General features: G+C 40.0%; 1 protein-coding gene across 24 annotated transcripts in view; it reads left to right on the top strand.

Annotated features, from left to right (window-relative positions):
• Positions 1–13,495, top strand: part of KIAA1217 (KIAA1217 ortholog) — a 498,057-nt gene that overhangs the window by 395,462 nt on the left and 89,100 nt on the right. The window contains exon 1 of one of the 24 annotated variants that reach the window (XM_017535552.2): positions 4,109–4,482. The exons of 21 other annotated variants lie outside the window; for them this stretch is intronic. The gene's annotated coding sequence lies outside the window, so the exon portion shown is untranslated. Of the gene's footprint in view, positions 1–4,108; positions 4,483–13,495 lie in introns of those variants that run through there. 2 more of the 24 variants (XM_017535562.2, XM_017535554.2) reach the window with 2 other exon arrangements.

The raw sequence follows: 13,495 nt of genomic DNA, 5'->3' as shown, positions 1-13,495 counted from the left end.
GCTCTGTTGCCCAGGCTGGAGTGCAGTGGCACAATCTCAGCTCACTGCAACCTCTGCCTCCCGGGTTCAAGCAATTCTTCTTCCTCAGCCTCCCGAGTAGCTGGGATTACAGGAGTGCACCACCACTCCTGGCTGATTTTTGCTTTTTTTAGTAGAGATGGGGTTTTGCCATCTTGGCCAGGCTGGTCTCAAACTCCTAACCTCAGGTGATCTGCCCACCTTGGCCCCCTAAAGTGCTGGGGCTACACATAGGAGCCACTGCGCTTGACCATAATAAAATCTTTTACAAAATAATAAAAACTTGCTTTTAGATCTCAAATAAAAAACTACCTACTCCAGGAAACCTTTCACTAATGCTGTGTCAGAATTCATCTTTCCGTTTTAAGGGCATGTGGCCTATCCATTTTGTGTTATAATCATTTAGCTGTGTGTCCATCTCATACAAAAGACTGTACATTATTCAGAGGCAAAAGCCATATTATGTGCTGGGTCATCTTCACATCCCTCTGAAAGCCAGTCATGGCATCTTAACCCTTGGTGAGTGCAGAGTAAACACTTGTTAAACAGGATTTACTGAGTCCCCTACTGATGGTCCTACAAATGCTATGTTATTCATTTTCTATCATTAATGAGAACCCACTGTAAAAATATCTCTCTGTTCTCCTCACCAGAAATAGTTCTGCTTCTCCTGGTTTATTTTTATCATATGGACACTTTGAATCTTGTAAGTGATCATTTTCCCTCTTTGTGTTGCTACTCTAAGGCTTAGAATTAAATTTGTGGCCCACCCACAGCAAGAGTGCAGGCATTTGTGGCGTGTGTTTTGTGTGTTGGCTTCATTCCTGGACTCTCTTTTTAATTTTCCTACTTTTATCTTCCTTTTGTTACACATTCCACTTTGACTTCTTTTTTCTGTGCAACCGTAAAAATGTATGGTTTTACAGAAAAAAAATTAACTCTATTATAATAAAAAAAATTAACTCTATTAATTTCTTTGTGCAATCTATCAGGATATAAATAGTATTCATTCTCTACCATGGTTGTTCTAGATAGAAGATAGCAAACCTTTTTGTGTCTGCAGAGTAGGCAATGTGTTAAGTACTTTACATATTATTTAAATTAGTCAGTAACTCTGCAAAGGGGGTATGCTGGCTTCATTTTCACAGGTGATAAAACGGAAGCCAAAGAGGTCTTTCCCAAGCTTACACATCTGATCAATGTCAGACACTGGATTTGAACTTACTTCTTTCTGCTTCTTTATACACAGCTCGCAACCTCCCTTCCTTGATATTTCCATTTAAGTTTTGCAATTTTTGAAGTGATGTTTCTACTAAGACTTTAGAACACATAAAATATCCTTTATTAACATTTGTTTCATTTCTTAATTTCATTACGCATCTATTTCATGGTAGCTTTTTATATTTAATTTTGCTTCATTCTCTCCTCTTCTGAGCACACTGAAAATATACTTATTAAAAAAAAGAAAAGAAAAAGGAGTGAATTGCCCGTTTAGGACCTGTGTCTGCAGTGGCCACTGAACTCAGAGCACTTTTTTCCACCGGGCAGTGTTCTGGTTGAGAAGAAGGTTTGGGATTCAGGGAGTATCAAGTCATCCCATTGAAACAAAAGGATCCCACAAAAGTGGAAGTTTCAGAAAACCCTCTTAGCTGACTTTCTTTATCTATGCAGAGTTCTTGACCCAGCGGTAATATCCCTTTCCCTCATGCAATGAGAGTGGTTACAATAATAACACTTCTGATGTACTTTCACCATACTGAGCAGTTTGCTTGTATTTACTTCATTTGATTTTCACAGCTATACAATGTGAGAGGGATTCTTACCGTCCTCCTGTTTCAGAGCTGGAAGCTGAGGCTTAGAGAGGTCAGTGAACTTGCTCAAAGCCACCCAGCTAAAGAGAAGTGGGGCTGAATTTAGAGCCAGGCAGGCCAACTCTAGAAGTGGCCTTTGTAATCACGCCTGTGGTCACTCCCATACTTTCCCACCACTGTCTTCATCAGCGTGTCCGTGAGTCATCTCCACATGTCCAGGGGCCACACATTTCTAAAGACCTAACCCAGAAACTATTCTTTTCATCAAGCCTCTCTCACTCTTCTCTTTCTAAACCTCCCCACTGAAATGGAGACCCTGTCCCTTCTTGAAACTTCCATAGAATGTCACCACCGTGCCCCGCTCTCCTTGTGCACTCACGTTTTCCTGTCTGCGTTGAGTTACTGATGCACACGTCTTAGGTGTCTTTTTCAGCGCTAAGCTTCTCCGGGACAGGGTCTCCATTTCATTCATCTTTATGCTCCCTGTGGCTCTCACGGACAATGCCCTGAGTAGATTCTCATTAAATACCTAGATAGAAAACGATACTTACTTCAGCCCTTTTCTATCACAAACCTTCGGTTAGTGCCTTATCTACTAAGATCAATACAATTATTTGTAAATGTACATGTTTGAGGTTTATAGCACATTACCTGATTTATCCCAGTATTGGCCACTGACCCAAATGAGAAACAAAAATGTTTACCTTGCTCATGCCTGTAATCCCAGCACTCTCAGAGGCTGAGGCAGGCGGATCATGAGGTCAAGAGATCAAGACCATCCTGGCCAATATGGTAAAACCCTGTCTGTACTAAAAATGCAAAAATTAACAGGGTGTGGTGGCACGCACACACCTGTAGTCCCAACTACTCGGGAGACAGAGGCAGGATAATCACTTGAACCTGGGAGGAGGAGGTTGTAGTGAGCCGAGATCATGCCACTACACTCCAGCCTGGTGACAGAGTGAGACTCTGTCTCAAAACAAAAAAAAGAATGTCTGCCTTTCCTCAGTCCATCAGTATAATTTAATAGAAGTTAATAACCCTGAAGTTTAAGAATGACAGTAAAGAAAAAAATCTGCTTTGTCAGATTAAAATAAGCATTCATCAGAAACGTGCACTTATCTAACCTTTTGTGTGTGTGTTGGCAGGAGTGGACTTTTCGGAAGTTAAAGCCACCTGTGGGAGAAAGTAAACTAAATCCCTAGATAACAAATCTAAATAAGATAGATCTGGTTTTGCTGTGTTTATAATTCACTAGAACAAATCTTGCTTTTATTTTATTTTACTTTATTTTTATTATATTTTGAAGACAGCGTCTTGCTCTGTCACCCAGGCTGGAGTACGGTGGCACAATCATAGCTCACTGCAGCCTCGACCTCCCTGGCTCAAGTGAGCCTTCTGCCTCAGCTCCCGATTAGCTGGAACTACAGGCACACAGCACCATACTTGGCTTATTTTCTAAATTCTTTGTAGAGACAGGGTCTCCCTATGTTGCCCAGGCTGGCTTTGAATTCCTAGGCTCTGGTGATCCTTTCTCCATGGACTTCCAAAGTGTTGGGATTATAGGCATGACCCACTGTGCCTGGCCCCTTGCTTTTAGATTGGGTTGATAGTCAGTATTGCAAATATCTCTAAACTTATAATGTGAGAGTGATGATTTTAGAACAGTTAACTTCATTACTGTAAGTGTTTACTGAGTCACTCACTCAGCCATTGTGAGTCAGATCCTTCATCTGGTCTCCCTTCTCATGCAAGAGATACATGGGCAAAAAGCAGTAATGAAACAGACAATAATCAATTAACTCAATCATCAATAATGTTATAGACATCTAAAACTTTTCACATTAGTTCAGGTTAGGTAATATCCTTGCCTGTGTTCTATAATTCACTGGAGTTAACACTGTGAAACTCATTTATGAGTGATATACCTAATGATATATTTTTTATATTGTGCTTTTCTGGAAGGCAAAAAGGTATCTCTGTTATGATTGATAAGGAAGGACTCTTATGGAAATGATTAGCTAGGCAAACACATTTGAATGCAGTGGCTATCCAGAACATGGTAGATATTTTCTTGTTCCTACTTTGCTTCCAGTTACAAAGTCTTATTTTTTAAGAAGCAAGAAAAGGTAATATATGCACATCTGATATGCAGCTTCCAAGTGATAAAAATCTCATCTTTCCTGCTGCGTGACTGCTTGCTTTTCCTTGTACTATTTTTTTAATTTTTTGTCATTGAGAGGTTATGACAACATGAGCCATATTGTATTTATAAACATCACGTGTTTCCTTGATATGGCTTGCAGTTTCTGCCAGACAGAACACATGGAAGAAACATTTCTCGTTAGCTCAGCATTGGTTTTAGTTATGCTGATTTCCGGGACAGGAAAAATGCCTTCCTACTCAGAATTAACTTTCATAGAGTAGAAACAAAACCTCTGAATGTCCGTGAAATAGTTTTAACAAGAGTGGATACTGCTCCTTTAAACCACATATTTTGACTAAAAGCTTCCTTCTGTAAAAAACCCAAGCCTCGCATTTAGTCACTGTGAAGACAGGCAAGGCTGAAAGCATTGGAGAGAGGGGTGGTTCCGAGGTCTCTGCAAGTCTAGAAAGTTTCTTCTAGAAAAGAAAAGCTCACCGAAAATGTAAGGTAAGGACTGTGCCTTTATGATAAGATGTTTTCTTTAGAGTTTTTTTTGTCATGCTCTGGCACATTTATCTTTCATTAACTTGTCTTCTGTATTCAAGTTCAATGCAATAGAGAAATGCAATTTTAGGTTTTATTTTAATTTCTTGCACACTGCTTAGAAGAAAACCTCTCTTTGTCATTGACATCATTCTGTTTTGTTAAAGTCCACTTAAATTAAACTGAGCTGTCTTCAATCTATAAATCTTGTGGTTTAGTTTCTGGTTAACCTTATAATTTGGAAAAGGATTTAAAGTGCCAGCATAGTTTACTTTTACAGGTCTTGTTGATTTATGTGCTCTGTGACAGTTTTCAGTGTTTTCATGAAGATGTTGACTTGCATTCAGTTTCTGAGGCAAAGTCGATAATTTGAAGACATGGTACAGATGAGGAGGGAAAATCATATGTGTCCTTTAACATTCCAGGGAAAAATTATTTGGTGTTTTTATCTTTTGAAAATCACTTTAAATTTTTAAATAAAAATAGCCTTTATCCTGGTCTTGAAAAAATTTTAAAGAAATAGCAATTTAATCTGTATGAATCACATTAAAAACTTCTACAGTTTTTAAATAACAAGCTTGATGTAACAAGCCTGTTATATCAGGTTTAATGATGGCCTGAAAAAGTCTGTGACAGAAATCATGTTTACTTGGGATAACTATTCTGTCAACTCTTGCAATAGTTCAGTCACAATATTTTGCATTGATTTCTTTTAAAGGAAGTTAATAAGAGCAATGTTCTTTTAAATCAGTCTGTTTCCTTTCAAAAATACATGTGTTCATGAATTTGCTTATTCATATTCCTGTGGATATCTTTATCCCAGCTTATAGATGAGTTAATATAAGTGAGAAGTTATCCAATGTGGTTTACATATATCTATTATTTTATTTGATCGTCGTAATAACCCTATGGAGTAGGTACAATTATACCCATTTTAAGATTGGAAAACCAAGGCTCAGAGAACAACAAGATCACACACTAGTAAGTAGCAGAGCTGGGATTTAAATCCAGGCTGACTGTCTTCCTTTTTAAGTCCTGGACAGCACAGCCTCCCTAGTAGCTGAGAGCTTCAGGTCTGTAATCAAATATAGATGACTTATCTTGAAAATAATAATAAATAAGTCATGTTTATGTGGCTTCAAGATAAACTATTTTGTACTTTTCTGGAATTTTCTTTTATTTTAGATCTGTAGCATCCAAAACCTAATATCACACTGGTTGTTTATCCAGGGACCTGGTTACAACTTACTCAGAGTGAAATGAAAACAGTGAACAGACAGCGTAGAGATAGGGAAAAGCACTTTGGATAAACGACTCTTTCCCCTTTACTACACAGACCTTTCCTGCTTTCTTCTTTGCTACATGGGCTGTGTGGTCATTAAAAAATGTTTCCGTAGGACAGAGCAGGGAGCTTGTTTGTGAGCTTGACTTGGAAGCCAGAAAGTATCTTTGAATGGAGACTGGCTAACTGCCTGCCCACTGCCCCTTCAAGCTGCGGCAGAGCTGTCAGGAGGGGGATGGGAAGAATGTTAAGGCTGAAGGTGGGGGGCTCTGAAGTTAGGGCAGCTGGCTCAGCTGCCTGAGAACCTGAACTTCACCTTCAACATTGCTCTTCCCACCTCCTCCTGAAGATTGAGACATCAACACAGCAGCAAAAATATCCTGGTGATTTGTGATGCAAAGTAATTACTGCTAACAGCATCAACAGGGGAGGCAGCTGCTGGCAACACAGGCTTCAGGATCAAGGCTTCCAGCTCCAGTTCAGCATAAAATCCAGGATTGGCTACACGACCAACACAACTCAAAGTTGATTGGAGCAGAACTGTCCTTCTCCCCAGCAGGTACTAGGGTGAGCTCCGGAAGAGTTCTGAGCCACTGCTGCCTGGAGCGCACTTGAGAGGGTTTTGCCACATCCTTCTGCCCTTTGATATCCAAGCCACATCCCTTTTCTTTGCTCTTATAAGTATAGATGTTGGCAGAAATTGCCTTTAACTGGGGGTATATGTCTGCATTTTCAAGTTGCACCCCTTGTACCTACATGTTCACTAGCTGGGGTTTTGCTTTTCTGTGTTTCTGTGGCTCCCCAGCAAGGCATCCCAAACCATACTAGGCTGTTCTCTACCACATCAGTCTAGGCTCCCTAGGTCCAAGATCCTACCTCATAGAAGGCTTCCAGGGCATCATTCTTCTCTTGATGCTTTTTCCAAAATTTCTCAAATGAGCATGTGTTACTTTTATATAAATTTGGGGTAGGCAGAAGAACATGCTAATCTTTTTTTTTTTTTTTTTAAGTGTTTTCAAGATACATTTTGGCTACTGTTAGCACGTTTTCTCTCTGTCCTACTTTTTCTCGTGGGGTAGGTGATCTCTGCTTGCATGTGATTTGCAGTACTCATAGATACTCTGTCCACTTTTAAGGAACTAGAGCTGGCCACTGCAGATTTTTAATGGAGAAAGCAAACCTGACCTGCCTCACTGGTGCTCCCTCAAGAAACAGCCCTGAAATTCATAATAATTTTTTTAAAAGATAGTTAATGGGTACAGAAAAATCATTTAGAAAGAATGAATGAGGCCTGATATTTGCTAGCACAACAGAGTGACTATAGTGAAAAATAATGTAATTGTACATTTTAAAAAAACTAATAGTATAATTGGAATCTTTGCAACACAAAGGATAAATGCGTGAGGTGATGGACACCCCATTTACCCTGATGTGATTGTTACACGTTGCATGTCTGTATCAAAATATCTCGTGTAACCCATAAATATATACACCTACTATATCAGAACAAAAATGGAAAAAAGAAGGAAAGACACCTGACTTATTTGAAGTCACAGGGTTTTAGAAATAGAAAGAGGGTCGTAGGCATCATCTTTTGTAACCCATTTCCCTGTAACTTGAGACTCAGGAGGCCCGGAGTGGTTGGAGTGACAGGGTCAAAATCACAAAATAAAGCACTGACAAAAATAGGGCTGGATCTCACGTCACCATCCCCCAGACCAGACCCTTGTCTATATGCAGTGCCCTTTAGCCTGTTTTCTGCCTTTGTTCTCACCTGAGCTGGATCTTATGAGGTTTGTTGTCTTGACTGATTTAGGAAAACACTATTTGACTTAGCCATCTTTTATGATAGCTGAGTCTAGCCAGCTTTCACTTATCTTCTAGAAAGCAGGACAACTTTCTCTCTCTCTTCTGGATTATCTTACTAAAAGAGAATCAGAAATCCTGTAGTAAGGCCAGAGCTGATTAATTGGAAATACATGGGGCTGGACTAAAAATAAATGGATTTTAAACTAACCAGATTTAAATTACCCAGTATTTTTTATGGAAGGAGAATAGGCCATCATGTCAACTGAAAAATAGCAGCTGCTTCAAATTATGAGATATTTTGAATAAAGCAATATTGGTTCAAGAAGGTTGTACAGTATTATGGCATTATTTTAAAAAAACAGCCTCTTTGCTGTAGCAAATAGCTCCTGCAGTTATGCTATGTGAAATGTTAATGTATGACTCCTCACATTACTTTCAAAGTTGTTCACTACTTAGAACCAGTGATTTTAGTTGGCACCTAGAAAAACAGTTTGTAAATGGTAATAATTATATGATGTTGTTTTGAATGAATGTTGGAAAGACAGGTAGCACAAAGAACTTCAGAGTTAATATTCATTAACTCCTTAAGTCACAATTATAATTCTTCGTCACAACTAAGAAGAAAAAAGTCCATTTAAAACTGACTTAAAGAAAATTATTAAATGATTGCTAGTACAGAAAGTATAAACATATAGCTAAAGTGGTGTTGGTATCTTGTTAGTGCGTGAAGTTTAAAAACCAAAGCTTTAAGGTGAAGCACAAATTGAGGTTTCAAGGAAGGGACAGGGTAAAACTTCATTTAAAGCATGCAATTGGCAAAAAACGAAACATTTTGATGTCCAGATGAAATCTAATTCTTCTCTAAGAGTTCTCAAGACCGTCAGCATCTTACTATTTGGCACAAAAGAAGAGCTACTCATTAAATCATTTTTTTAGCAGATTTACTTATTTAAGGTCTCTCCAGATAAAAGGTGTGACTACTCAGCTTGTCATTTAGGCTCGAGGACCTCTTTCCATTGTGCAGGTGGCCCTAACTCACTCCATATTCCTGAAACACAGAAAGTATGTTTGACTCAGTTGGTTGATCGACACATGTACTTGATTTCTTTCCTTTTTTTCTTTTCTTGTGACATCAAAGGTCATGTTTTGCCTTGTTCTAATATCACTCTCTGAACCAGTTCCTTTTCATGTACTCTTGATAGGGTAGGAAGAGTCATCAAAGAAAAACACAGCAATAAGCAATCATACCAATGCCAACAAGGGGGCAATTCAGAAATTGCAGGGGACTGATCTATAGGGTGCTTACACTTCGATGCGTGATTTTCGTCAAATGTAGCACCTCTGATGCATAGGATTGGTGGTCAGGGTCTGATAGCTTCATCTAGAATGAGCATCTAGTGCCTGTCCTTGCACTCACTTGCAAGGAAGGAGGACCAGAATAGGGCATTCTGTAGATGGCTGACCCCTTGCAGTAGGGACTGGGGGATCATGATGGATACATCATGGTTGGATATCCACAAAGTGTATACCATTTTCCCTTGCCTTTAAAAGCAAATCTAAAAATATATTTTCTAGCAGCTGTGTAACTACAAAAAAAAAAAAATCTGCTCCACTGCAACACAGTTTACTCACCAGATATCTGCAGGGTTCAGACCTTAATGCTTCAGAAATTTGCTGCAGATTTTACTGTATATATTTAGACCAAGGAGCCTATTAGCTTGCAATCTGAGAGAACCTCTGCATTTTCATGAAAATGAGAAATGTGGCACTGTTGGCAACCTCCAGCTATAATTATGTTAATCTGACCATTTTAAGACCGAAATATGTTGTTTTAAAATGTTTCTGTATTTTTATTATTCGTAACAATGATCTGAAGAAATTTACTGAAATGCTAATAAGTTTCTATTCAGTATCACTTTGAGACTAGAACATAAAAATGAGTCAGATGTGGAATTTTGATATTTTTAATTTTGGCACAGAATTTTTATCGACAGATACATACTCATATACATGGAGTATCTTAATATAAAAACTACCCAAATATAATTTTAAATATAGACACAGTGAGTATATGTGCAAAGCTGTCTCGGCAGATACGTGCAATAACAAAACATCTCTACATTTGCATTAAATTCCCAATTTTTGCTGTGCCAAAAATCAATTTTAAGTATTATTATAAGATAAATGTTTTTCTATCAAGAACCATGCTAGAGCACCCAGATCTCTATTTTTAATATAAATGTGGGGCAGGACTAGAAAGGATAATGTAGTCGAAATCCCAAGAGCCTCTAAACACGCATCTTGAGCTAATTAGTTCAGCTTCCTCTTCACCAACCAAAACTTGCATCCTGGCCATAGACAAGTAATGACACGGATTCTCTTTTCATTCACAAAAGAAATGTTCCCCAGGTGGTAAGATGGGAATGATCCAGTGCTGAGATGTGGGTAATCACCCATCTCACAGTGATTATAAATAATTGAAATGTGAGTCTATTTGTTGTTGTACCACTATTAAATGAATCAGGAGTCTTTTATGTAGCCTGATTTGGGTTCAGAATGATCAATTAATTTGGAAATGGGAATGAGGAAAAGTACTTTTTTTTTTTTTTTTTTTTTGAGACGAGTCTCCCTCTGTCTGTCACCCAGGCTGGAGTACAGTGGTGCAATCTTGGCTCACTGCAACCTCCGCCTCCTGGGCACAAGTGATCCTCCCACCTTAGTCTCCCAAGTTGCTGGGACTAAAGGTATATGCCACCCCACCAGGCTAAATTTTGTATTTTTTGTAGAGATGGAGTTTTACCATGTTGCCCAGGTTGGTCAAGAACTCCTGAGCTCAAGCAATCCACCACCCTTGGCTTCCCAAAGTGCTGGGATTACAGGCATGAGCCATCATGTCCAGCCTGGACCATTTTTCTCAAAGATGGTGTCTTTGGAATATAATACAGTAGAATTTTCTTACATTGGCTACATCCAAAGTCTTCATTCTTTTGCCAGTTCTTGTACCTCAAAAAAGAATGTGTCATTCTTTTCATCCTCCTGTGAATATATTCAAGTGAGTATTTTTTGTTTTATTCATTTTCTTCTGCCTCACAGCTCACTGAGTGAGCCCCTGAATGTTTGCTGATGATATTAGTAATCATGCGTGCATAGTGATACAACAGTGATGGAACTCATTGGGTATTCACAGCACTAGAAGAGAAAGTGCAAGAAGGTTTTCCTGAACCAACTAAGTAGCTGAATCAGAGGCTCAGAGAATTTCAGTGTCAGGACTACAGTCACGGTTATGAGACCAGAGCCAAGAAGAGACTCCCAGTGGAGAGAAACCAGGCCTTTAGAGTCATAATCCGGTGCTCGCTCCACCACACCCCACTGCATTCCTCGAGATGATGGTGTGGATGAGTACTGATTGATGAGGAGGATTAAACCCTTTTTTTTTTGAGACAGAGTCTTGCTCTGTCACCCAGGTTAGAGTGCAGTGGTGCCACCTCAGCTCACTCCAGCCTCTGCCTCCCAGGTTCAAGTGATTCTCCTGCCTCAGTCTCCCGAGGAGCTGGGATTACAGGCAGCCCCCTACCAAACCCAGCTAATTTTTGTATTTTTTTGTAGAGACGAGGTTTCGCCATGTTGACCAGGCTGGTCTCAAATTCCCCAAGTGATCCACCAGCCTGTGCCTCCAGAAGTGCTGAGATTATAGGCTTGAGCCACCAAAAAAAAAAAAAAAAAAAGGAAACTAATTTGTATACTTCAGTGCATTAAGAAGAGGAGTCATCGAAATGGCACCAGTGTCTTGCTGCCCTAATTTTAAGAAATCCCTTCCATTTATTGTCACTTATCATGTTGCCCTAACGTTGCTATTCAGAAAAGTAAAGATAATGAAAAAAAAAAAAAAAAAAAAGAGCTGGGGAAGTTTGGGTTGAGCATTAGGGGAAGATACGCTACCTTTGGTTCAGCTTGGAGGTTGTTTCTCTTTGAAGTGAGTTGAAAGCTGTTGGTGCTAATCAGGAACTTTTGTTTTGCTTTTGAGATAGGATCTTACTCTGTCCTCCAGGCTGGAGAGCAGTGGTGTAATCATAGCTCACTGCAGCCTTGAACTCCTGGGCTCAAACCATCCTCCCACCTCAGCCTTTCAAATACCGAGGGTACAGGCATGCACCACCATGCCTGGCTAATTTTTAAAATTTTATTTTTGCAGAGACAGGGCCTTGCTATGTTGCTCAGGCTGGTCTCAAACTCCTGGCTTCAAGCCATCCTCCTGCCTTGACCTCCCAAAGTACTAGGTCCACAGGTGTGAGCCACTCTGTGCTCAGCCCTAATCATGAACTTTGAAAAGTGCTCCATAGATTACAAAGCAATTTTCATCAATTGCCTTACATCCTGTGTGGCAGAGAAGTCTTTTATTCCTAGAGGCAATGGGTAAGAAGAGCAGCTGGACAGCCTGTACCCCTTACCCTATGTGGGCACTTTGTTATATGGAGCATGACTTAATGACTTGCTGTCCGTTCTGTCTCATGAGCTACTCAGTGTCAGGAGTACAGGGCTTGACTTAAACGTAGGGGTGCTCAAAGGCCCACCTGGCAGTTTGTTGTTGGGACACAGGGAAGCAGATTGTGTCTCTGAAGAGGAGGTGCATGTCAGTATCAGAACCTGGTGGGGAAGAAGAGATTGGTCAATATTTGGCTAAACTCCTTTAGCTGTTGGTGCAGCTAAAGGCATGGCAGGGCGTGGGCGGAGATGGCTGCCAAGCCCGGCCTCAGGGCATGCACAGTTCCCAAACTGGTTGTCATTGAGGCTGTTATTTATCCAAATAAGGAGAAGCAGTGGTTTTGCTGACCATCTCAGATTTCCAAGCCATGTTCCCTGGCTGGCTGGCTGGCTGACTTGCTATTTGAACTGAAAACACAAAGGTATTTCTTTGAAATGGAGCTGTCTTGTGGGGCTCGTGAGTACCCTAGAGTCATTATTTGGAGGAAGTTTTTTTCACTCCCCACATTTGTAGATAACATGAACATGGCTTGGTCTATTTTACCCTTCTCTTGTGACTTTTGCAACACTCAATAGAGATGGATCTGATTTTGAACAAAAATAATACTCATTTTCAGAGGTTCTTGAACCACCGCCCTTGAAGAGAATTCAAAGGTCAGACCTCCACGCTGATTTCTTAACACTAAAATGCAAGATTGTTCTAGCACTTCATAGATCCTGGCCCTGTTATTGAAGTCTCTGAGCCCCAGTTTGTTCATCTGTGAATTGGGAATTATAACGTATCTGATGGGAATGAGATGAGAATTAAATGAGGTAGTTTTGGAAAGCGTTAGTAAATAGGAGGCCTCCCAAAATAATCATTTCCTTCCCTATTTCCATCTTCTCCTGGCGGATTTAGTTGACAATATTTATAATAGAGAAATTCTAGATAATTATGATTGCTACCCAAAGGACTTAACCAAGCTCACAATAGAATAGAGATCAAAGAGTCCACCCTGGACCAGCAGGTCAGCATCACCTGGGGACTTGTTAGAAATACAGATTCCTCAGCACCACCCCAGACCTTCTAAATCAGACACAGTGGATGTGAGACCCAGTAATCTGATTTAACAAACTCTCCCGGTGATTCTGTTGCCCACCGTCTGAGAGTTGGAGAACCACTGTCCGAGAGTAACTCACTGGTTGGGTCAGTAGTCTAGCCATTCCTCCAGGTCCCCTGGACTTTCATACCCCTTGTCCTTGACCATGCCTTAGTTCCTGCCTGGAATACCTAAGAAAGAAACCTCTTTCTTACTTGCTGAAATTCTACTCATCATTCATGAACCCATTCTCACCTCTTCAGAAAAGTGTTCCTCAGCCACCCCCATCATAAGGCTCTCATTCTTCCAGGAACTACCAAAGTAT

The sequence above is a fragment of the Cebus imitator genome, unplaced genomic scaffold (genome assembly GCF_001604975.1).
Source record: "Cebus imitator isolate Cc_AM_T3 unplaced genomic scaffold, Cebus_imitator-1.0 Scaffold92, whole genome shotgun sequence".
NCBI classification, from domain to species: Eukaryota; Metazoa; Chordata; class Mammalia; order Primates; family Cebidae; genus Cebus; species Cebus imitator.
The sequence above is the reverse complement of the archived record's forward strand: the minus strand, read 5'-3'. Positions and strand labels throughout refer to the sequence as shown.